The sequence below is a fragment of the Strix uralensis genome, chromosome 3 (assembly GCF_047716275.1).
Source record: "Strix uralensis isolate ZFMK-TIS-50842 chromosome 3, bStrUra1, whole genome shotgun sequence".
In the NCBI taxonomy this organism is placed as follows: domain Eukaryota; kingdom Metazoa; phylum Chordata; class Aves; order Strigiformes; family Strigidae; genus Strix; species Strix uralensis.
The window spans coordinates 80078461-80104932 of NC_133974.1; the positions used below are offsets into that span (position 1 = coordinate 80078461).

A 26472-nucleotide genomic window follows, 5' to 3' on the forward strand; every position below is an offset into this window, starting at 1 on the left:
AATAGAATCTTATATCTGTTCCTGTTTGTCTGAGACTTTAGGATTTGATAGTGAGAAAGCAGGCAGTACATCTAAGCTATTTTATCTGGTAGAAATACTGTGATTTCATACGCTTTTTGTATTGCATGTATCCTAACAGTATTTTACATATATATGTGTATATTCATATATACTTTTATATATATATAAATAGATATATGTATGTTTTGCAGTTTCTGAAGTCAGAAGTTACTCTACATTCAGCCTGGCCTAAAAATATAATCTCTTGCATGAAAAAAAAAAAAAAACAAAGAAAGAAGACAAACCACAGGATTTACTATGTCAGTATGACATATTAGTTCATGGTGGTTTTTACTGCACATCCCTAATACGGATTTCGGAAAGCAGGGCATGGAAGCAGATGCCTTTAAGGATGAAGACCATATGTCACAGCAGACCACCAGTGATCTGGCAAACACTATACTGTCTTCCAATATAACAATTAAGAAGGTCATGTCTTCCTTATCCCCAGCTCAGGTTGACAATACAAGTGAGTCTTCTAGCAAGCAATGTCCAGTTTTATACAGTTCAGAAGTCAGCGGTATGATGGGCAACAGTAATGTCTCAACAGATAAATTGGGCTGCACTCAAGGTTTTCAGCATGCAGGGCAATTATATTATTTGGCCAGCTCTGATTTTTTTCCTCAGAAGTTGGCTTCTGGTGTAACCCAGGCTGGAATTCATGATGCAAGTGACACCTTGGAAATGTTCACTCCTCCTCTGCTCCCTGCCTCAGAGCCTGGGATGAACCATTATGCTCCCACCTACAAAATCACAGAACAGGTTAGTTTTCTTTAAATAATCACTGAATTTATAACTCCATATTGTACGTTTCTGATAGTTGCACAGCCTCTTCAGGAAGAAAGGGCTGGTAAATTTGTGTCTATCTATGAAGCAGAAAGCTTTACTGGCAAGCACTAGGAAGTGTATCATAATCCTATGCATCCATGCAACAAAGTGCTTTTCCCAAGAGACAATTAATCCATTTTTTTATTATTCCTTTTGTTCAATAATCATAGCTATATCCCTACCTCTGGCAAAAATGACTGTATGTTCTAGGTCCATGTTCTCATGTGTCTAATGGTTGTGGGGCATGTTTATGTTCTTATTTGCACCTGTCTTTCTGTCAGGTCTCTCCTCATGCTCCATCTCCTTTTTTATCTTTTTTCCATTTCTGACTTTTTCTTCTTCTTAGTTTTGACAAAGTGATGGAAAACAGTAACTCCACAGTATCTCTTCCACTGAGTGCTCTATAAGATAGTAAACAATACAGTGGCTTAGTTGCATATTTTAAATAAACTCTTATGTTTCCAATACAGTTGAATTTATTATTTAGGATGTGTCCTTGTTGGCAGTTCTCAACACTTTCTCCACTGAAAGTTTATCATCGTTTTAACATTTTTTGATGATGTCAAAATCAGAAGTTCCTATGCTAACAAGGCTGCATTGTCTGCCTCTTGCCCTGAGGCCATCTCACCTTAGGGCTTTTTTCTTGATGTTGTTGAATAGACAAGAGCTGGGAAAACTGTTGTTCTTCAGTCATATGTTAGGAGATTTGCAGGTGGGCTGTGCCAGTGCGTTCGCTCCTCAACTATCTAAATTTCCTGTGTCTGAGGACTGCTAAATGGGGTGTTGAGGCTGCCCTGGGATCCAGTTCTCCACTGTCTTCTCAAGGGGATACTTAAGAGTCAATCAGGAGTCCTCACCACCCTTGGATCACAATCTAATGACGATTTTAGTACCTTACATATGGGGACAGGAAACTTGTTATTCCTTGGATGCTGGGAAAGTATTAATTGTAGGTAAGGCTGAAGTTGACGATAACTTCTTGTGAGTCCCAGGAGTCTGCTACTTCTTTTCTTGGATGACATAAACCAGATCATTAAGTTTAATGACCAGAATGTATCCTGTGATATCCTAAACTGTCAACAGCTGCTCATAAAATCTGACACTGGGTCTTGGGCATTCTTTGTTCTTTGGTGGCTTCTGGCAATTGACTATGTGAATTACTTAAAATGTTCTCAAAGATTCTGGTAAAGAAAAAGTGAACTTGGGGTTTGCTTTGTTAGATGGTGCTCTCAAGTGATACCTGAGAGAGGGGAAGTAGGGTGAAAATGATGCTTCCAGGCAGACTGCTGGGAAGCTCCAAGCACAGCAACAACATGAGGGTGTCTTTACACTGTAAGTTTTAGTTCTGGAACAGATCTGGTACTTCACAATAAATAAATTAAAAAAAAAAAAGAAAAGAAAAAAAAGATCTGTCTCTTGCACTGCTGATCTCTGGTAGTTCTTCTCAGTGGACAGTACAGATGAAACAGATGAGTGGGAGGAGTCAAATAAAGATAAACTGGGAAATTCAGAAGGCCAAGACAAGTTGGATAGGTGTGTACCTGCAGAGAGGCGGGAGTGTCTGGACTGCAAAGGGACTGAAGAACTATCAGCAGCAATTAAGTCAGAGACGGAGTCCATCCTTTCTCCATGTTAGTGAAAATTTCCATGGAGACAAAGACTGAACTTGTTCTTCTATCTTTTCGTCCCTGATTGCAGACTGTGCTCATATTTCCTCCTAATTGCATCTGTGCTCTGTGGATATTGACTTTTGAAAGCTGCTTTTCAAAGATGATACTAGTAATTTCATTTATCAGATAGTTCAACAAACAATGAAATGTTGTACCCTGGCACATTTTGAAGTTTTACAGTGAAGCCTGACCTGAGGGTATTACCTGCTCTGATGCTGTTTTAACACCTTGGTGCGAAACACGGATAGACACTTCTTTCCCTTTTGTGCTTTAGCTTCTGTGGGAAGGAAATCCCAGCACACAAACCAGAAGAAAATGCTGGCTGGTGTGAGGCTGAGTAGCAAAACCTGGTAAGGCACATACTGCCTGCACAGTGTCAGTGTATCCTTTGAACTGTAAAATGGCAAAAGAGTTTTAAATACAAAAGCCAACATTCTTTATTAAAAATAATACACACTTCAAGAAATACCTACCCCCAAAGTCCAGATATGATGATTCTTTCTGATTAAAAATCATCCAGAAACATACTTTGATAATATATCTTCATGATATTTTCAGACTCCAGGGCAGCAGGACCAGGTGATGAGGCAGCAGATGGAGCAGCTGCAAAGGCTGGTGGCTGAACAGCAGAAAGTCATCTCACTTTACAACCCAGGTACTTGGGGAATCCCTCTTGATGCCGTGGCACTCTCACCCGCTGATGCTTGCACTCCAGCAGTGAAATGTGTCAGTTAGTTGTTTTCAGTGGCTGCGGGCTCCTCCTCTGGCAGTTGAGCTAAAACGTTCATCTCTTTACAAAGATTACACACAAGATGTAACCCCCAGAAAATGCTTCTTTCCACTTTTGTATATTAAAATTCCATGAGAACCATGAGGAGGAGTCCTTTATGTTTAATAACAGACCTTCTGTACAGACTTCTATTGAAGTATAGATTTGAATGGTACTGCAGACAATTATAGCATAGTGGTGAGCATTACAGAAAAGCTGAAATATCCTTTTTTTCTGTACCTATATATGAAGGTTACAGCTTTCACGTAGAACAAAGAAGAGGAAGAAAGTTGACACACCCTGCCTCTGTTAATAGACTTTTACCTTTAATAGTACAGCCTGTTCCTCACAGCATGATACAACTCCTTGAACAGCTTCATTTTACCAGTGGCATTGCTAGAAAATGCCATCTGCTCAGCAGGTAGAAAAAAAGGATCCCCCCATCCTTCCCACCCTGTCGACAGTAGTAGCACATTCTTCTCAGCTTGTGACCCCATGGTGAAAGAAGAATTTAGGGAAATCACATAGACTTGTGACAGCATTGGCCTGGCTTTAGCAGGGCTGCTTGTGCATAGCATCAGGCAGGGAGCGTCCAAAAAGGCATAGGAAGACCAGGTGATCCTTGGATTGCTGCTGCTCCTCAGATAACCTGCTGGGGTTACCTAATCCACGTGGTAGGAGTCTCAACAGCCTAAGGCATCCCCTGCCTGCATCTGTGCATTGATCTGGCATCAGGTTTCTCAGTCGATTTTTAAGCTTCTTTGACCAGTTGAGGAGCTGCAAGAATCTCGTTCTGCTAAGATTTCTGAGGATACTTAGGAGAAGTGATGGCACCTTGCATGCTAGAGTTCTGTGTACCCTGATGGGGTCTTACAAATAGCTTTTTAGAGCTGAAAAGCTACATTTTTTTCAAAATTTGCTTCCCATGTTCCAACCATACATGGTGTGAGGAAGTCCTCTCAGTTAAAGACAGCCACGTTTTTTGCTGTCCCTCCATGCATGTATAAAAATACTTCATAGCACACCTAGTTTGACCAGTTTGGACAGAATAATTTATAATCAAAATTCTATTTCAGTTGCCATATGAAGAACATCTGCCTTCAAAGGCCCACTCAAAACAATAGGCATTACTTTATACAGAGTTAATGATAATAATAAAACCATCAAGCATTTATGGTCTCTTGCCTTCCCCCCACCCCCAGCACAGAAACTCTGGAGCTGGCACTTGTTAGTTGGGTTTAGGGAACCATGACCTTACATTATTGTTGCCATGAAAGAAATTGAAATCTTAGCAAGTTTCATCTACCTCACTAATGTATATAGTAGCAGTTACTAGCCAACAAAATAAAACGGTTTAGAAAAGTGGAATAAAACAACGTTGGCCAGGGAAATGTTTGCAGACTTTTAACTTCCCTCTACTTCCAGTGTAACAAAAATGGAAGAAAACTTAAAAAAACCCAGTCTTTTAAACCTGTGTATATGCATGCATAATTAGATCTGTATAAATATACCAAATGGTCTCTGTTGGCTTCAAGTGTCAGTGTCTTTTAAGAATATCTGAGCTCTGGGGCTTTGCTTCATTCCCTCAGCCACATAGGGTCAGAGACCTTTCTGTTAGAAAGACAAAAAGTTGGGCTGGACAAACACCAGACAACTGCATCCATTGTGCTGTTGGGGTGCAGCAGATACTGACATTGAACATGTTAGCACCTTGAAAAGCTGTATGGCTCTCAGAGGTGCAGTATGTACATAATTAGCAGTCTACATGGGGGTATACGCACCAAGTAGGAAGCAAGGGCCAAACACCACCCCACAGCGACCATCAAAAACCTGGCTTTCTGCAGCTTAGGTTGTCTGCTTGTATTATGGGGACTTTTCTGAGCTTCCCGACGATGCCAGCAGTGCAAAGCAATATGAGACTGAAGGGAACAAGAAACTTGAGAAAGAACACAGTGTCACATCTGTTTGAAGGTCTTGTTTTCAAACGTGATGCTGTGTGACAATCAGTTTTTTAGGCTAGGGGGGTAAGCAGGATCTCAACCATCGACCCCACAGCCAGAGGCCAAGCCACACCAGCAGCGAAATCAGCAGGCCCAGCTGTCATTGTACTGACTTTCCTGATGGAGCTATGCCACTGTGAAATAGCTGTCAAGAGTCACTGCTGTATACTTGGGAGACAGCTTGAGAAAGAGACAGAATGAAGGCTATGGCTGAGTAAATTAAATCTTCATGATCCTGTGCTTGTTGCCTCAGAGAAGTCTGGTTGAAATGGCAGGCAAATGCTCAGCAAGCTGTCTGCAATGGCCAGGTTGAACAAGTACACAGTCTGTGGCTTCCAGGTTTCCTAATCAAAGCCAAACATCCACAGAGCACTTATGTTGCTCATTAATCCCTGCCCAAATGCCACAATTAGCAAGATGCTTGTTGTTACTTCCACCGTTAGCTATGAGCAGAACAGTTAGGCTGCCCCACTTTCTTCGGGTTCTCAGGAAGGACTGAACAGCATGCAAAGGAAAGTGCCTTGGGTACTGCTACGCTTCATATTCCCCCTTCCCCAGTGCTGTAAATCACTTGATGCGTTTCTGAAGAAAGTGAGCACAATTAGTATCATGAGCTGAAGACCAAGCTCATACAGTAAGAAATATTTATAGGATGCTGTTTGGGTGTATTTACATATCCAGATACATTTAGCTAACATATAAAGCCACAGACAAAATGGTTACTTGAATGAAAAGGTGATCAAAATCTGCACTGAAAGTTCTCATTTGTGAGTGGAGACAGTGTAGGTTGAGGGTAGCAAAAGACATTGCATGATCTGGTCCCATTAAGCTTTAAAGAAGTAAAATATGAAGAACTACTAGGGTTATAATTACCTTATTATGGTAAAGGTAGTTGCTTTAATATTGCCATGCATTTAAAGAAATAATACAGTGACCAACAATAAAATCAACACCTCATTGAACTACAGGTTGTCATTGAAACGTCTCATGGTAACACAGACAGAAGTGGCTCTGCCCATCTGCTAGCTGTGTGGTTAGAGCACCTGTCCAGAAGCAGTGAGGTGGACTTTCATTTGAGTCTGTGCCAGACCAGATTTAAATCCACAGATCAGCCTTCTTCCAAAAAATGCCTTAACTGCAGGGTGAGGCAATTTCAGTCGCAGGCACTCTCTATTCTTGTTGAAGTCAGGTCACAGGACAGAAAGGAATCATGGTGTGGAGAATAAAGATAAGAAGCAAGCCTAATTTTGTAACCTTATAAAGGGGTTTCTTTCCCAGAAGTAGTGAGCCTGGCCTCCGGTCCCTATGCAGAACTGCTTAAGCCTTTTCCACTCGGAAGTCTTCTAATAAAATATGTAACAGCCATCTAGAACTAAAAGGAAAACCTTCCCCTCTTTTGCATCAAGGAGAGCCTCAGAGACACTTTGCAATACTTAACTTTTACCTGCTAAGGGACTTAAGGAGTCCTAGAGGAAAGGTGTGTTTTACGTGCTCAGGAGTGCTTTGTAAATTCTCTTTAATTTAGCATCCCTGTAGCATATGATAATTTTGTTTAGGACTGATGATTGCAGCAAGCACATTTTACAATTTAAATAAAATAACAAAAGCAGAATTTGATTATATCACTCTGAACATGCAAACCATCAGGGAGCAACACTGGGTTTTGTGCAATACCAGTTTAGCAAGAGTTTTCTAGTTTGGTGCAAAATATTTGTCTTAAGCTTCTCTAATTTTCTTCTCTGGTAATTATTTTTAGGCCTTTCTGTTTCTCCTGGGATACCTTCCCACCTAGCAGCCACGATGCCACCCTTTCCATGCTTTCCAGCTACTTTCATTCCTGTCCAGTTCCCATCAGAAAAGCCTTCCCAAGTTGAGACCCTGGAGTACTTACAAAGCTCTCCCTTGGCAAAGCACTCTGCTTGGCAAAGCAGATCCCTGCTGTGCATGCCAAATGAGAGCAGTTCAGAAATCTCAGGAGAGCATGTGCAGTGTTCAGATTCAGGTGGGTAAAAAGCGCTGGAAATCTGAAGCTAAGGCTATTGTGCAAGTCCTGTGAATTTTTGCCCTTGCTAGTGATTGTTACTGATTTTATTGCAGGTCAGGGGAAGGTACTTTGTTTATATGGTGGTTTGTTCTAAAAGCTTTTAAGGAATTTTAAACTTGATTTTTAAAATTTTTTGAATCACTGTCATCCTGTGTCTCATACTGACAGAGAAATTGGGCCTTGTAGATATAAATGGAGAAGAAAGTCATTAAATTGAAAAAGCTGTTATATGAAGTAGGGAGGATGTTATATTTAGGGGGAGAAGTATAAAAAGTAGGAAGTGGATATAGCTTCCAAAGGCAAGAGGGTGTGTTTCTTAACTAGGAAGGCCTGGTCTTTGTCAGCAATCTTGGTGTTTCTCAAACTGACACGGAGTCTCAACATTTGGAGGAAAAACAACGTAAGCTGTGACTTGGCGTCATTTTGTTACACTTTGCCAGCCTTGTCTTCTGTGGGAAGATACCAAAGGGTGAGAAAGAAGAAAGAGTGATTTGCAAGAAATCAAAAGCTGATTTCAAAATGGGTGAAAGAAGAACAAAAGAAGTGGAAATGAAACCACTTAAAGGGGAAGAAGATGTAAATCAGATCTGCATCCTGGATTCCTTTGAACTTTTATAGCAAGACTTGACTGTGATGCTGTGAGACAGTCCCATAGTACAATTGAAACTTTAATTTCATATTCTTCAAGCTAGCTCAGGACCAGTACTCTCACTGAAAGAGACTTGTCTCCTTCCTGTGCCTGGCACTATTATTTTCTTGCTGGATTAACCTGAACCAGGGTCAGTTGCCCAGTGAAGTTTATCAGAGAGTTTCAGAAATACTTCTGCCAGCACAAATGTGGGAAGCGGGGTGGATAGGACAGCTGGAACCTGAACACATTAGAACAGAGGACAGGAGGAGGTATGGCTGCTTTTTTTGACAGCAGTGCTGACTTAGACTTGCTTCATGTATGTAAAACTAAGGCTTGAAGGTGCAGAGGCCTTAGTACATCAGGTTAACTCCTGACTGGAAGCTGGTCAGTGCAGTTGCCTTTGAAATATGCTTCAGCTGAACGTGTGCTTGAGGACTGGGCTGAACTAAGACCTTCCTGACTGTTGTGTCGAGTGTGGGTTTTTAATGCTGAAACATAAACATGAATGTACCAACAGCTTGTATAACACTTCACGTTCTTATTTAAAGGGATAAGCACCGAGCCATTGCTTCAGTGTACTGAGAACCCCACAAAAAATGTTTCCAGACAAGATGCTCACGAAGAGAACAGAAAAGAAAACAAAGGTGAATTACACAGTTGCTTGGACACTTTGTTCTTGCCTTGCACTGGGAAGCACTAGTTGAAAATAACAGTGCTGGGTCACCGCTCCTATTAGAGCATTCTGGAGACAGCATAGCCCCACGCAAGACTGAGGAGGGACACATGGGTTTTACATCCCTTGCTGCTGTCAATCTACTGTGTCACCTCTGCCTCCTCAGCCGTATTCTGGTGCAAGGCAGGTGAGAAGGTTGCAGAAACAGCACTGCTTGTCTGCCATCAGACTGGAGATTTTTGGTGTGTAGCTGGGAAAGGCTGAGAGAAGGATGTGATGCTTTTGTATGCCTGTTGTTGGACCAGAAAGTCCTTTCAGGATGTTGCAAAGGGCTTCAGTAGCACTGGGTGCATTAATGAGAAAAAAGTGAACTATATAGTTCCTGGCAACAGTGGGTAGTATGAATGAGCCAGTAAAGGCTTTTTGCTCCGACTGACAGGCCTAACATGAGCTAAAAGGGCAAGTCTTCATTAGCTGACACTTACAAAAAAGATTAATTGAAGTGGGAGCCTTGTAGTGAACATAGCCAACAAGCTTCAATAGGAAGATGAACAAATTTGCATTTTTGTGAAATAGAATAGAAAATGCCCAGTTAGAAAGTCTCATGTGTACAAATACTGCTTGTTAAACTGTTTAATGAACTGGCTTGCAGGTCACATAATTACAGACACATGAGTAGTTCAGTACCGTCTAGCAGAGTGTCTCCACTGCAAAGTCCTGCAGTGAACACATTAACCAAGCATTACAAATCTCTAGAGGCTAGGAGTAGAAATCATACCATTTGCCCTTTCCTTATTTCTAGCAACTAGACTTCAGGAGCCGAAGCCTCTTTTTTTCATGGGTTACATCCTTCCACCTCCTTAATTCAATTGTATTTTATAAAGTGTTTTCAAAAATCAAAATCTTGCATATGTTGTTGAAAATTTAAACAATTCTCATTTATTTTATGTTTATTTTTCATTTATTCATTCTATAAAGGCTTTGCTTTCATTGACCTTTTTCCTGCTGCTTAGATAACTGTCAATTAAAAGAAAGGAGTTTCCCTGAAACTTTTTCTGCTGTCAAAGAAGAACAAAGAGAACAAATAAAGGAAGAGATTCCTCCATCTCCCTTTGGCATAGAGGGGAAGATGAAGACTGGAAACATAGAAGACAGGTGAGAAATTATCTTAATCAGCCCATCAAGCTACAAAAGCATGTTTTCCTTGATTGTACACATACTGTATGCGTTATATTTGCAACACAAAGGCTCTTTCCTTTGAGAGTGGCAGGTATGCGTGGGCAGAGATTGGACAGGTCTAGGAACTGGCAGTTAATCTACTTCTATATAATAGGATGCTGGTTTAGCCAATTTAAATGAACCGGTTTTGCAGCTATGATCTTCAAAGGATAGAAGTCAGTCAAAAGCTGGCAGGGCTAGATAACTTCTTTTGTTATGCCATCATTTCTTCTGCAGTGGTCATCAGTTTGTGATGACAGCATCAGTCTGAGTAGTTCATTCATTCTTGTCCTTGCTCTGACTCTTCAGCTGTGACAAGACCAATTTTTATGTGCCTATATAGTGAACATGTCAGTGAAGTAATCCTTGTTAAAATGATCTGGAGAGAGGTAAAATGCAACTTTTAACTTGGACCAGTTGTCTGATCTGGTTCATCACTGCATTGCAGAAGTATTTGTAGCAGCACACTGAGGGAGTGCTCATGGCTAGGCAAGAATTGCTAGGTTGGCGGTAGTGATGGAAGAAAGGCTTGTAGAGTTGTTACCTTTCCTCAGCTGTTGCAGATAGAAGCAGCAGCTTTTTGGCACACCAAGCCTTCCATCAAGTATAAGAGAGAAGCAGCAAACTTCTAGGCAAGTACAGACTGAGAGTGATTGTCATGAGTGTGTTTTAGTGCATTAACCATGTGGAAGTCGGGCAGAGAAGGAAGACAGGGACCCGCAGAGCAGAGGGCTGGGAAGAGGTGGCAGGACCATAAGCACCTCTGGGCAAGTGGGCCTGTTCACATATGCCTTTTTGGATTAGCAGTGAGCTTCTGAAGTCTGTCTCCCAGTCACCCTGACTTGTGCTTTGGTTTACACTGTGGTCTTAGCATGAGCTGGATGAATCTAAAGCACAGAATGTACTCCAACTCTTCATGACATTTTCGCTATGGGACAAGGCTATAGTTAGTTTGAAGTAAACTTCCCTGAAATGTGTGTCATCTAACATTGAGTCCTCAGTAACAACAGTTTTGCTCTACAAATCTAATCCTATTAGGCCATGGCATGTGCTAACAGACAGTCAGACTGACAAATGAAAGGATTATCCCTAGAACAGTGCTGTTAGGTGGAGGTGGGGTGTAGAAAGAACAGTAATGTGCTGCATAACCAGTACCTCTATTAAATCCAGGATTTTTTAATATTCAGTAGAAATTATTAGTAAGTGACTAAATTAAGGCTCTAAGCACACTTCCAATGAAATAAGATACATTCATGTATGCTGTATTATGCTTCATTTTGAGTCAGCATTCAATTTGTCCCTCCACAACGTTATAGATGTTATTTTTCTCCTCTGTCACTCTTCACTAGCTAATTCAACCCACTCTGTCAGAGATAGTGAGTTCTTTGTGACTGTAACCAGCTCTAGTCTGGAGAAAATGCCTGAAATATTTTTCCTTTTGGCTATTTTTTTATTTTTAAGGAGAGATTGATACCAGCCAAAAAATGTTACTTGCTAAAAGTGTAATTAATTTTTAGACTAGACAGGATGTTTTAAAGTGAGACTCAGATGTCACACAATAGTGGGCTCTTTATTAAAATGCTTCACATTTTAAAAAATGCAGAGAACATTTCAGTTCTAAACTCAACATTGTATCCATTTCGAAAGAAAACTAATTGGAGAACCTTATAAATAAGTACCTTCTTGTGCATTGCCTAGGCCAATCACACTACCCATCGGTATTAGACAGAAGACTTCTGAAGAATTTGTTGAAGAACAACTTAAAGTAGACAATCATCTCGTAGAAAAACAGCAGAAGGAGCAGCAGGTACTCTGCCACTGGTGCATTCACTTTTTTTTTTTTGACAAGTTCTCATGGACTTGGGTATTGTGTGGGCTCTGTTTTGGCTCACTGCATGACAGCACATCTTTCCACTGTTCTTTCATGTGATGTTGGAAGATTTTTCCCAAAAGTAAAAGAACCTGTATTACTCAGTCACTGTCATATTCCCGACTGTTTCCCACTGGATTCTTCTCTTTCCACATACTTTCTGGGTCATAGTTTGTTCCTGAGTCTCAACACGATTAGCTAAATTAGACCTCAGGGTTGATTCTGTTAGTTTATTTCACAATAAATCTTTTGCTTTTTGCCTTATGTGCAGTTTGAGATGACTTTATGACTCAGCATTTTGTTAGGTTTGTTGGCTTGGAAGATGCACATTTCATCACTCAGGAATTTTCTCTATGTCTCCCTGGCAAAATAACATCTCAGACTGATGCATTTATATGTTTCTGAGTCACATTGTAAAAAACACTCAAACTTCATTTAAAAACAAAGAAACACAGAACTTTTCTCATCTTCTATCATATAAGCAGTTAGCATCACCTTAACCACCTGACTCTACTAATAAATTAATGGAGCTGTCACATAGTGACTGCTTCTAAAAGTTCTCGTACTTTCCCTGCAGTCTTGGGGCTGTTACTTATGTACTCAGTTATCCATAGCCAGTGTCTTTAAGACTTCTGGTGTCTCAGCTTTTTCAATTATCATAAATATTTTTCTTTCTGGAGAATGATACTCAGACTGTGATTGTCAGGATTTTTGTTTTTTTCAGAGCAAGGTGAAAGTAACACCTCAGAAAGCTTTTCTGAAACGAAAAGAAGGTATGGCAAGGCTCAAAAAAAATAAACAGAAGCCTTTAAAAGAAGACAGCAGGCATTCCAGAAGAGCTGGTTTGGACTGCTGGGATCATTTCTCCCAGCCTGGCCAAGTGGATGCAGGTATAATGAAGCCAGGGGAATGCTCTGAGTTAAATCTGCAGGTCAGTAGTTCCATGCAGATCAGTACACATGAAAAAAAAGCAGACTGTGCTTTAGCTAAGTGGGAGATAAAGACTCAGACTGACTGTGAAGTAAAAGTAGTTGACCAAAGTGCAGAAGAAAAAGAAGTGATTGGGAGAGATGAAGATGTAAAGGAAAATCCTGTTGACTCACCACAGAGAAGGTGGCCTGAAATCCTGCAACCATGTCCTGAAAAAGTAACAGAAATGAACCTACAAGAAGGTGAGGAAAAGGAAACTCATCATATGGATTCTCCAGGGCAAGCAGGCAGAACTGGTGGAAGACCTGTGGAGGGTACTCCGCAAAAGGACCTAGGTAGGGTGGAGCAGCTTCTGAAGGGTCATCTCATACAGAGAGCAAAAACCCCCTTGGAAGTCCTGCAAAATCATTCTCCACTTCAGGATTTAGAAACAGATCACATCAAGGAGGCAGGGTGGAGTGCAGGCCCTGAATTCAGACAGGGTCAGAAGTGGGTTCAGGTATGCCCACAGGAACTTGTTTCAGGAAGCCAGATCTCAGACAGCAAAAGACACATCCATACTAGGTTTAAGATGGTCAATGATAAAATAGTAAAAATTACATGTAGCTCACCTAAGGCTGTGGAGAAGGGAAGCTCATCCTCAGCTTTGCAGCAGGAGTGGCAAAGGAAAGGGACAGCTGCCTCAACATGGCATGTTGCATCTCTGTCCTGTGAGTCAAGCTGCTTATCCTCCAACAGTGATGATGACCCCAAACCTCACCATGCTCAGTACCCCTCCCAGCATGGGCCTCAGGGAGTAGATCACATTGACAGACATCTGGATCTTTCTGACGGTGATTATGCTAGCGATGAGCCCAGTGGAACTGAAAAAATGTCTGCTAAAAAGTACAGCAGATCACCCCCAAGGAGGCGAGATAGTCAAGCAATCTCAAGACAGAAAGGTCTCCCCTGCAGCACAAGCAGCAGCGATTCCAGTACTGGGGCTGTCAGGCTGAAAGGGAGCAAGGCTCATCTCACAAGATTGAAAAGAAGAGAGCAAGAGCTGGAATCAAAGAATGAGGATAGGGCCAGGGATGTTAAAAGCCTACATCTGCCATCCTCAACAGTGGCTGGTGAGATTCCTGCTTTCAAGATTAAAGAAACCCCTGCAGTGGAGGAACCATGGAAAAAACTGTTTGCAGACACATTAGGTAAGAGCTACCCAAGTTTTGATTTACATTTATTTTCCATAGGGGAAAAAAATTTCTCTTGGATTTATGACTCATTCTGCCTGTGCTCTCCAGGTATATGCCCACCTCTGTTAGTATCTGTCAGTCCTAAACTGGAAAAAAAGAGAAGAGGGGAGAGATATATCTGCAAGCCCCTTGTTATGCTTGGGTCTCCATTGTCACTAGCCATTTTTCTTAATTCTGTTGCTTGAATTACAATTTCAGGTGCAGACTTTTGACCCCATAAGATGTGTGAGAGATTCAGTGAGTCCCTGGAGTCAGTGCTAGGGTTACCTGTAGCTTAGGTATGTTTCTCCCACTGACCCCTTGACAATGAGATGTTCACATTTTCTATTTACCCTCCTCAAAGATAATGTGACTTCAAAAAAGGTGGACAAAATAATTTCTCAAATTTGCATGTTTTTTTCCTAAGACACAGAGAGCCTCACATCAGTGGAAAATGATGATTTCCTAAGAACATCTTCACTCAGTTTGTCCTGAATATGGTCCCAGTTCTTTGGTCAACCAATCTTTCTAGTCTTTTGGCCCAGCGATCTTACTTCTAGCAATGAAATGGTATCCTGTTTAAGCAGGATTTACTCCTTTTTATTAAACTGGTTCTTGACTTTTCTTCTCTCTTAGTTTCCACTGAACGACTTCCCCCACATTGACTCCTCATCCCAATACCATTGGCTGTGTCTTTGTGTAGGACCAGTCAAAATCAGTTGTCCTGCCTGCAGTAATCACCGTGCAGAAATATTAACTTCTGATGGCTCTCAATTGCTCTGTCACAACTTGCCAAACACACTTAGGCTGCTGTTAAAAAAGGGTTCCTGAGGCCTCTTTGAAAGCTACATTCAAAATTAGGTTGAACTATCAGGTGGCATTCACATTCCTGAAAAGGAATTCAGCTACTGACTCCGATATATCCCCAAATCCGTTTCACTCATCATGATTTGTAGGGCTTCGATTGCACTACTAAGAACTCTGCTGGGAACAGAACACTTGCATAATTAGGCAAAGATACATTAATTCTTTTTGATAGATTAAGCAATAAAGCTTACTGCACTTATGCGGTCTGTGGCTTTAAATACGTAGAAATGTTTCATAAATATTCACAGAGTTCTGTGTACTAACATAAATATCTTTATAGAAGAAACCCAGAACATCCTTACCAGAGGATTAGAGACTGGTGTACACTGCCGAGGAACCCCTTCACTGACTAGGGTGAAAGAAGAACAAGAGAAAGCAATGCATTTTCGCAGGTAAATCTGTATACACCAGAAATTGATTTGTGTGTGCAGTGAGGCAAATATTTCCTTTAGGATCCTTAAAATCAGACTGCTAAATTCTTACTTATTAGCTAGCTTCTTTTAGAGGGCATCTATGTTGACTCAGAACTGAAACACTTATTTAGCTGTCTATATTAAAAGTAAAGCGCCTAACTGAAGGGGGCCAACTCTGAAAACACTGGTGCAGTTTGGGTCTTAAAGCTGAGTAATGCCAAATGCTTTTTATAAGTTGCTGAACATCTTCAGATAACACTGAAATCAGTAAGAACTCAGGATAATTTGTTTTATGGGATTGGGGCCCTGATAGAGTGAAGGATAAACTTCTCATATCACATTCACATCACTGTAGCCTGTATTTCAAAGTTAACAAAAGTGTATACCATATGTCAATGTTAACAGAATTGTTATTTCAGGAATACCTATCTTCAGACTAGACTGAGGATGCATTTTGTACCATATAAATGAAGAACTTGAAAATTCAAGAGAGTTGCTTTTGTAATTTGTAATTATTAAATGCTGAAAATTGTTTTGGTTTTGTTTTGTTTTACATCTTCATAGAAGAAAAACAATTCTTTACCACAAAATCCCTGCAAGAAATAAGTTTTGAAACTATGGGGTTTGGAATGGAAGTGCCTTCACAACTATAACTAATCACAGGTTATGCAAATGCCTCTAATAAAAATTGAGCATACTTACAATCAAATTAAATATGTATTTTTGACGTGATGAAATCTGTTAGAAATTACTAGGCACTATCTACTGTAAACACAGGAGAGATTCTTTTCCTCTTTGCATTTCAAACCTAGTTCTTAACTAGTGCCAAATTAATGTAGTTTAGTGATTTGAATTTTTATTTCAATATATAATGCAAAGTAAGAAATTATTTTTCATGTTCTTGTCCATTCCTCTTGATTTCAAAGACCATGGGATTAGTGCCAAAGGGTATTTCTGAATTACATTTATCAGTTTGTATAATTTCCTCCCATAGATGTCTTTCAGCAAAATACTTTCAACGTCTTAAAAATAAATGGTTTCCTTAAAGGTCCTTCTCGTTTGTGATCTTGAAAACATATCAGAAGATGATCTCTGGCTGACTGTGATAGGTGTTCCAGATGTGAATATTTGTGGGATTTGGCAGTTCATAAAACTACTAATGAAATTAGGTGCTGCTTTTACTTTTATTGGTGTAAATTTTGGCTGTGGAGTGATGTACTGGTGCAGAATTACTGCAGTGCTGCACCCTGCCAGCATTGCATTCTCCTCCTGCTGACAGTGCTGCCTCTCAGATGACATGGCTTTGATTTTTTTTTTGTAATAGTGCGGTTTTAAAAAGAGCTTTCCGTCGATTTATTCATGTCATTAGCCATAGTAGCCCCTAGCATTTCCATACAGATGTTTATCCAGAAATGCCTGTCTAGTATAATGTGCACATCTTTTCACTTACTTTTTCTAGCTTATGAGCTAAAGCTAATTGCGAAAGGCAGCTTATTCTCCTTGAATGTGTTGGCCCTGTGCTGATTTATGCAATCCAAGAATCTGTTTTGCATTTTCAAACCAGTAACCCTATCAGGAACACAAGATGGCCACCACATCAGTAACACTTCACTTGTGCCATGTTGACAACTTGTGCTCACTGGAAGCAAAGAGAATCCTTTTGAGAGCAGCACAAACATGCCTGGACCTGCTCAGTCTATCCATTCTTTCATTTCCAAGCACTTTGTTTTCAGACCTTTGCAGGCACAAATAATATAGGCAAGAGGGTGAAAACAGTTGGGAAATAGTGTCTTGTGTATATCTGGTGCCTAACAGAACCTGGACAGTGCTCAAGGCAGTAGCCTATGGCTCCACCCTTGCAGCACTGAGGTAGTTGTTGCCAGATCTTGGCATCAGTGAGGGGATTCAGTGATGGTTATTTCCTTGTTTCTTCAACAAGGACAGCTTTTTTGCCATTTTTAATACATAATTTCCTCATAGTATTGAATCTGCACTCTCTCTGGACTAACAGCAGTAGCCAACATGTTGGTTTTTTTTCCCCACATGCATTCTCACTAAAAGACTTTTTCTTGGAAAAAAGACTTTTGATTCAGCTATGTTTTTGCCTCACAGCCAGACTGCTTCAATGTGCGTCATACAGAGCTGTGCCTGGGATGCATGCAAGAATTTGAGTTAGCACAAAGTGCTTAGCCTTTTTTATGTATTTTATATCTGTGTTGTGCATCTAGCTCCTATTTGTAGTTTATAGCTGGGGTATGAACTGATTGTCAGAAGCTCTAAAGAAGTATTGTGTGTGCTTCTGGTGTCCTTGGTTATTACATTTCCTCAGGTCAGGGTCTGTTTTCTAGCCTTGAGGCAAAGAGGCACAGCAGAATACCTCCATGTGACCAACCTGTCTTACCCTGCAGACCAGAGTGGGCACAACCAAGCCGTCTGCCGGACCTGATCCCTGGGCTGCAGTAACCTCCAAACCTTGCCTAGCATGGCCTAGTGCAGTGCTGGATGGCCCATGCCAAGACCAGAGGTCATGCTAGCAATGTGGCGCTCTGGACAATTGCACACTTGGGTTCATGCTCCAGCTCTGATTAGTTTATTTGTACAAATGTGTAACTCTTGTGCAATTCTGAATAGGTTGATACCAGCTGAGATGCTGGAAGGAATAGCTAGCTGGATTTTATTTTACAGGGTGCAAGAAACTTAAGACAGTACTGTTCGGTCCTCAGTGGAAGATGTTATATATAGCTCTTGCATCTTGCTTTTGTTCTAGTACATTGTATTTCAGGGCAACTAGTCTGGATATGGAGCAGTGGTAGCTGGACATAATCATGCAGGGGCTATATCTGCTAATTTAACTGTATTAATGTGAGGAGAGTTAATACTTCTATTGACTATTGCTGAGACTTTTTTTTAGCATGCCTTTAAGCAGAATATTAGACAGGCTTATTTAGGATAGAAAACAATGAAAAACCAAAAATTAGGTAATGGATTGTAAAGAGCAGCAGGATATGGGGAGTTTGTTTATCTCTTAGTATCTCTGAGAACTTTCATGTTTTGCTGCTGAAGTGCAAAACTCCATTACTGACAGAAAACATGAGGTCATGGTCGCCTCCTGTAGCTCGTGTTGCTTTTCAAGTAATAGTGGCGGCCAGATGGTGGCTGTAGGCCATGAAGTGAGCTGAAGCAGAAAGCTAATAAATAATTTAATATCATCTTAAAAATGAACTAAGCAGCTAGATCATAGTCATGCAAATATACTCCATCTGAGGATATATGTAAAGATTTATACCCTTCCACTCTTGCTGAGTTTTTAAGTGCACTTCCAGACAACTCATGCCTTGAGACACTGAGTTCAAAGGCAAAATCTCTTCTGGGTGCTGAGCTCCCACTTTTAACATATTTACCTATGGAAAGTAAAGTACTTTATCCCCTTTCATTCAGGTCCATGGCTGTTCTGATTTGTAGTAATGACTGGGCTGCTGGAAATACAGCTCAGACCACAGCCTTGCGTGATGAAGTGCTTCATAGGTGTAATGCCAGGGAACAAGCTGTGCCTTCTGCAGGTTTGCCCTAATTTAGCTATCTGTCTGAACAGAAAATGTGTTTAAAAGCCTCTAAGTTCATGGTCATTATGTTGTCAGAAAATTTTGATAAGAATTGTTTCCATCTGCTCAATAGAATAAATTTTGAAGCTGAACGCATGCGTGAGTGTTCCCAGTGACGAAGGACCACAATTTTGACAAGTGCTGATAACTTGCCACTCCCAGCAGTATCAGCATATATGGCACATGCCCAAGCCCTCCAAAAATCATGCCCAAAGAAGGTACATCTAAAGATAGTCTTTTGTTAGTTTTTATGACAATTTCATACTTTTTGTTTACCTTATGAACAGAACACGAATGGACCAGCTCAAGACTGCCAGAAGCCAGGAGCTAACTCACCCTTTGGAATACAATAGACACCAAATTCACCCACTGCAGAAAGAAAAAAATGCCCGTAGCAAGTTCAAAGGAACAGCTAGAATCACTGCAGAAAAAGTGAAATCAGAAGAAATACAAGTAAGCTGTCTTCTGTAGAATAAATATGCAGTTCTCATCAATTAATAACCTTCCATGCAGCATCTTATGACAGTACCTGAATCCTTCCATTTGCCACAGATGGCCAATTATTCAACTTCTATTCAACAACTATTATCCTTCTTGAGGACAGTTGTGTGTACAGTGAAGGTGTTTTATGTTACTAGGACACTGCTTCGGCTTGTATTTTAAATGTACATTCTGCTTTCTTTATATAAGAAACAAATTAGGTTCTGCCTTTTATTTCTTAAGGAAGGTTGGGAGGTTTCTATGTTCCTTATTCTTCCTTGTACTGATTTGCCCAGATCTGAGGTGGCTCTTGAAAAATTTCCAACTCCTGCCACAGTGGGCTTTATGTCTTTTTGATATAAAAAGCCATTGTGCCACAGAAGTATTGGCCATCACTCTCTATTCTCATCCCTGAGCTGGGAGTTTGCTGATTTTTCTCTTTAAACTATCCTGATCTTTGGCTTTGAGGTATTTTGAGGATATCTAGCTGTGTACCTAGCAACCTAATCTCCCTAATAATATCCCTGAGTCATGTTTTTTTCTAAGTTCCTTTAGGGGATTCTATCTGTTTGAATCCTCTATTTCACCCTCCTTAGTGATAAAGTAATCTCTGAATATCTGTGGCTATTGTCCCTATTAAAAACAGCTAGACATAATATGACTTTAAGTAATTTTCTAGAATCACTGATAAAGAGAAAAAAAAAAGTAAGCTATGTGAGCCAGTGATAAAGGAGATGGGGACAATTAAAAGCCTTATTTTTATAGAATAAAATAGTAGGCAATGGTAATGCTCAGAAATGTCTGGAACAATGTTTTGCTGCAAAAGGATGTCTAAACCAAACTGATATATTTGACAGCAAACTGACAATTTCAATTATTTTCTTGACCAGAACAAATAAAACTGGCAATAGAGTAATTTGTTCAAACTTTCTATACTTTATTTATCATTTGTGTATTTTCAAATTACATATTTTTGTACCATACATACACATAGTGAATGTTTTCTCTGCTCATGTTCCATTTTTCTCTAGAGGTAACATTTACAACAGGAAATTATTAACTGTTTCAGTGAGGTTCTTTTAGTATTTTGATTAAAGGTATTTTGAATGTCCTCTCTGCACAATATTTTGAAACATCATCTTTCTTTACATCTGGGATTTAAAAAAGTTGTGAGAACTTCTGCCAGGGAATAATAGTGTTTCCTGACTAGGTCTAGTTCTAGAGATGAAGTTTGATGAAATTATTTTAATCTTTTGTTCCCACCTGATAACATAATTAGTGCAGGTTCAAAAATTTAATTTTCCACAAAACAGCTCCAAAACACTTTCTGAGTCACGTATTTGTGTGATTCCCAAGTTCAGAAGTCTGCTTCTTCATGAAAATGGCTGATGGACGTGCCAAATTCTGACCAGGCAACTCACAACAAAGAAAGGATGGTGATTAGGACACAAGTGGGCAGATACACAAGTGAAGGAAAAGTAGGAAAAGGGTGCATGTGATAATTGGTTGACTACAGAGCAAACTGCGCATATCTAGCTTAATGCCATGAATATTCCATTTTCAGTATCCAGCATGAGTGCTCTGAAGGAAGACGACTCAGTGTGGGTTTCAGCACGGGTGAGGGAAGGAGAAGGCAGTAGGCAAAAACAATGGAGATGCAGGTATATGGAAAAGGCCTCTCCAAAATGCACCAAATTTCATTACTTTAAGTTTCCTGAACTCATTTGGAAATTATGTCTCTGCAATCCCCTGGGGGATAGAATAGGGGGATAGGACCATTTAACTATTCAGGTGCCCTTGTCACTACATGAAGATCTGATGAACTGACATTTTTGCCATTAAAATATATCTTGTATTTTTGCCTTTTTTTTTTTTTTAAATATTCACATTTAAAGGTGTTTGTTTGCATGATTAGTTTGCATTTCCTGATTTTCCTTCATACAGCAAGGACTCTGTTCACTTTGTAACAATTGGTTGTTTTAAATATAGGAGCTTGCAGGGTAATGTTTCTTTGTTAGTTTGCGGTTGATTTTTGGTTTTTTAGTTTTTTAAGAAATCATTTCAAATGTGTTCATTTATATTGTAGACCTTTATATTGAAGACCTTTATACTGTAGAACTTGAAGCAGAATAAACGAGCCCATGCTTCCTTCTGGATGTATAAGGTGGGCACACTGAGTCCAGAGCAGGCAATGACAGGGCACGCTTTTTTTCTACTGGTAGATACTAAAACATCAGATTGCTGGACTGCAGGAGGAGTTCAAGAGAAATGAGTCCTGCTGGCATGCTGCCTACAGCAAGCTGAGAGACCAGGTTGAGATGCTGACCAAGCAGAACATGGAGCTTCAAGATGAGCTCAGAGTTTCAGAACATCAGAGACGAAAAGCAGAAAACCCCCCAGAAGCTGTGAATTTCATGGACAGAAAATCAGAGACCCCGGTACTGGAAGATATTTTCTGTTTAATATTGCCTGAAAAGTTCAGGAGTAGTTTTTCTTTGGAACTGGTCTGTGTGAATACTGTTCCTCCATTCCTGCCATGCTTAGCCTGAAGGGGGGGAAATCAGCTCTGTAGTAAGCCATATTAAAATATACTCTTTTTGTGGTCCTCTTCCACTTAGCCTTACTGATCCAAGAGGTGGGCACCTCTACAAGGTGATATAGCCAACCTATCTTAGACACTTATATCAGGGCAGATGACTCCCTCTACTAACTAGGGAGGGAGTCTAGATAACTAATTTTCATTCAATGCCTAAATTAGACAACTAAAATATCCTGAAATGAATTCTACTCTTTATGTATATAATGCCATTCATCTTTTTAATAAAACAGCTCTTCAGCCAGGTGCAGGTTGGTTTCTGGCAACAGATATAGTGGAACCTTTTATTAAATCTAATTTCAGTTCTTATTTTGTGCTGTAAACTTTCTGTGAAGAAAACATATGTTGAACTCCTGAATGGAAGTTACACTGGGGTGGAGCAGGAAGGACAATCAGGGTGGAAAATATAGCTGGCTAGCTTAAATGTCTCTGATGATCTCCTGAAATACAGTTTAATCATAGGTTTACAGATTCTCTTGTCATTTCTCATTCAATATCTCATTTGTTTAATATACTTGTAGGGTTAGTTGTTACCTTGGTTTAGTAATTTCATTTAAGGGAGTTAAATGAAGGGAGAAAAATGCTGTGATCCACTTCTTACATAAGAGACAGCAAGTCTTGGTGAAATTAAATGGTTGAGACTAGAATTCAAAGGACAGAAGTCTGGTTTGAGTGGGTCACTTCATCTCCTTGTGTATTCAAGGGAGAAAAATATGTGCCTTTAAAGAAGGATCAATTTCATCCTATGTGCATCAAGACAACTAGAAAAAATAATTATCTTCTAGATGGTGCAGTGTGGTGAGATGAATCCTACTCTTCCACAGAGTGGCTGAACCTAGGAGAAAATAAAATTGAGCCATTTATTCCTAGGTATTTCTCTAATTTGCAAATCTAATTTTTAGTAATGTATCTTTAAAAGACATTAGAACAACCAATTAACCTGTTCTTTGCTTTATGGAGTGAATAAGTTTTGGTCTTTCCTTTTATTTGATTTTAATGTACTTGTTAATGACATTTTTCACCTAACACTATTAAGTTCCATTGAGAATGTAATTTCAAGTTACATTTCACTGTATTTTTAATTTTCCCAGACCTACCTGTTCGTATGACTCATCCTTTTATAGATTGTGAAGATCAGAAAAAAATATTAGTCACATGTACAGAATGGAAAATATTAAAATTCCAATGAAATCAAGGATAAGAAAAAGCTAATTGGCTTCTGCTGTAGGCTAGATTTCTGTATTATTTCTACTGCTTTGGAACATTTGGTGATGTAGAACTACTGCTCAAGCCACTGAAGATTTTTGTTGTGTGAGAGTAATATTAGGATGTTGTATATGAAGATGCTAGGATGCCATATACAAAGGTTGTTGTGTCTGATACTGGGGATTTTCAGTCCCTAGCAGAACAATATGTAGAATTTCATTCATTGTGTTTAAATATAATAATCTTTATTACAACAGAAAACCAGATGGCTTTGAGGGTTGTTTGATTCTACTAGCTGTTAATTGAACTTAAAATTATATAACAAATTTTCCATTAGGTTGCAGAAGCTATTCTGCGAGAGACAGCATCTTCATCCAAACAAGAAGAAAGATCATGGAGAAATAATCACAAGAGCCACAGCATCTCTCATGCGGGACCAAAGACATCTTTGCAAAAACACTTCTTTAGAGATGAGAATAGTAAAGTATGCATTCCTACTGTCAGTAGTCGCTTTTCCACAGTTTCAAATATTTATTTAAGATAATGGTTTTTGGAATCAAAATGTGTGCAGATGAAAGTGTCTGTATAAGCATGGTCATGTTTTCTTGCAGTGGGCTTGTGCTGTGTGATCGTTCAGCATAACTTTGTAGTTTTTCCTTCTGGTTTTGCAGTAGCAGGAGACAAAACTTTTTTCCTTTTCTAGACCTAACTGAATTGCCTGTTGTTTGCAGGTATGCTCTGAATTCATTGTACCTGTTACTTCACAGATTGGTTTTATAGGGAACTGCCATACCTTGCCTCAGCAAACCATAAATCCAGTATTTTGCCATTTGAGGCTTTACTTGCACTAGTGGTCTTCTGCCTGATAGTCAGTGGGAAAATCACTTAGCTTTTTACAAGTTTTGATAAGTTAACTCAGTATGTCAAGTGACATGCTTGTTTCTGTCTGGTATCTCTACAACTGCTCCTCCACAGCCAGTTTACCACATTTCTTATATATCTGACTGTTTAGAATATATAGATTTCTAAGTATCTCATTGTGCTCTTCTTTCTCTTGGCTTTGTACTTCTTGCTTCTTATTCTGAGCGTCTTGATTATTACAACTCCCTTTTCTTCATTTTGCTCACACTTAGCTAAAATCTGTGCTCTGTTCAAGCGAACAGTCTTTCTTAAAGTCCTCCTACCTGCTGGAAATTAATCTCCCGATCTATTGGCTAAAGTAAAACTTAGCTCACATTAGCCAACGCACCTCTCTCTCTGCCTGTTTATGGACTGAAATCAAATGTAAAACATGTCAGGTGAGAAAGGAGGCAACTATTCCACTCTAGTGATCATGACAGTGTGTGTCCTGAAAGTCACTAGACAGTGGCTTTAGTGAATCCTGCATGGTGCCAGATATGAAAAGAGATAATGATAAGAACAACTTCAAACTGAATATGCTTAAAAGAGCAGAATCAGTCATGTGTGAAATACAGCTTCAAAAAGGATGCAGATATTATGTGCCTACCTTCAAGACTGGCTATATTTCTAAGCAATATATGTTGTTTATAAATCAGAAGGTGGAAGGTTTTTAGCTGCAGGAAATTGTTTTATTTGTTCTATACTGATGTCGGATATCCCCAGTCCCTTCTATAGCTGGGATCTCTCCATTTCTCTGTGCTGTGGTGGACAGAATTACTAGTCAGACAAGGAATGTATAATATACTATCTGCAGTTAAAGTGTCCAGTAAAGTCAAAAGGCTATCTTTGGTAGCTTACCCTGGAAAGGCATGAAAGAGTTTGCTTCAGCTGAACATCTCAAGCACTCTTGCGAAATGAGTTAAAATCAGAAACATTTATTCTGCATAGACACTCCCTAAGACCCAGTGAGTTCATTTGTCTCCTGTGGCACACAGCCATGTGCAAAAAATATTGTGGTTTCAGTAACAGTTCTGAGAAGGGGGAAGTTGAGGACAGCAGACTTTTGGGCTCTCTGTTATCTAAGCTTTCACCATCCATCCAGCATTGGATCCAATCCAACTGGAATCCAGCACAAGCATGAACGAGACTAGTGGGCATAGTGCCTGGATGCCCTGAGTGAACTCTGAAATGTTTGACAGAGCCACATGTTCTTTATGTGATCTGATGGCAGAAGGCGGCCTTGCAGTGAATAGAGTAGCTGCTGATTGTTTGAATCTAGAATTGAAGGCTCAGGTAAATGGAACATTAAACAGAAGCCCCAAATCTGTGTCATAGCAATAGATCTGAACATGATGACTCACTAGTGTTTCCTTTGTATTTGAGCTCTTTTGTTCAACATTTTGCTTCCCCTCAAAGATTCTGTGAATCTAGAGAATTCTGAATTTTGGATATAGATAAAACAAACTCTCATGCTGTTTCTGTCCAGAACTGAGAAACTGTGCATGGTAACACATCAAAGTGAATGGGATAACCTTGAGCAACAGAAACAGAGATGCATGTCACAGGGACATGTGTATACTTGTATATGGTATTTAAGTTAAAGCTAGCCAAGATTGGTAAGGTTCATCAGCTGTAGTCAAGAAGGCAAAACAACACTTAACATCTGACTTATTTCTGTCAAAATTGATAGAATTTGGAAAAGGGGACACATAACCCCCATTTTTAAAAAGGGAAAAAAAGAAGACCTGAGAAACTACAGGCCAGTCAGTCTCACCTCTGTGCCTGGCAAGATCATGGAGCAGATCCTCCTGGTAAATATGCTAGGGCACATGGAAAATAAGGAGGTGATTGGTGACAGCCAACATGGCTTCACTAAGGGCAAATTATGCCTGATGAATTTGGTGGCCTTCTATGGCAGGGTTACAGCACTGGTTTGATGTCATCTACCTGGACTTGTGCAAAGGTTTTGACAGTGTCCTGCATGACATCTTTATCTCTAAATTGGAGAGACATGGATTTCATGGATGGACCACCTTCCTATCAAGGAATTGACTGAATGGTCATACTCAGAGTTGCGATCAACGGCTTGATGTCCAAGTGGAGAGCAGTGACAAGTGGCATTCCTCAGGGGTTGGTGTTGGGGCCAGTGTTGTTTAACATCTTTGTTGGTGACATGGACAGTGGGACTGAGTGCACCCTCAGCAAGTTTGCTGATGAGACCAAGCTGTGTGGTGCAGCTGATGCACTGGAGAGAAGGGATGCCATACAGAGGGACCTTGTCAGGCTTGAGAGGTGGGCCTGTGCAAACCTCATGAAGTTCAACAAGGCCAAGTGCAAGGTCCTGCACACGGGTCAGGGCAATCCCATGCACAAATACAGGCTGGGTGAAGAGTGGATTGAGAGCAGCCCTGAGGAAAAGGACTTGGCGAGTAGTAGAGGACAGAAAACTGACTATGAGCCAGCAATGTGTGCTTGCAGCCCAGAAAGCCAACTGTATCCTG

General features: G+C 40.0%; 1 pseudogene; it reads left to right on the forward strand.

Annotated features, from left to right (window-relative positions):
- Positions 1 to 390: 390 nt before the first annotated feature.
- LOC141941644 (uncharacterized) overlaps positions 391 to 26472 on the forward strand; it is a 38791-nt pseudogene continuing 12709 nt past the window's right edge.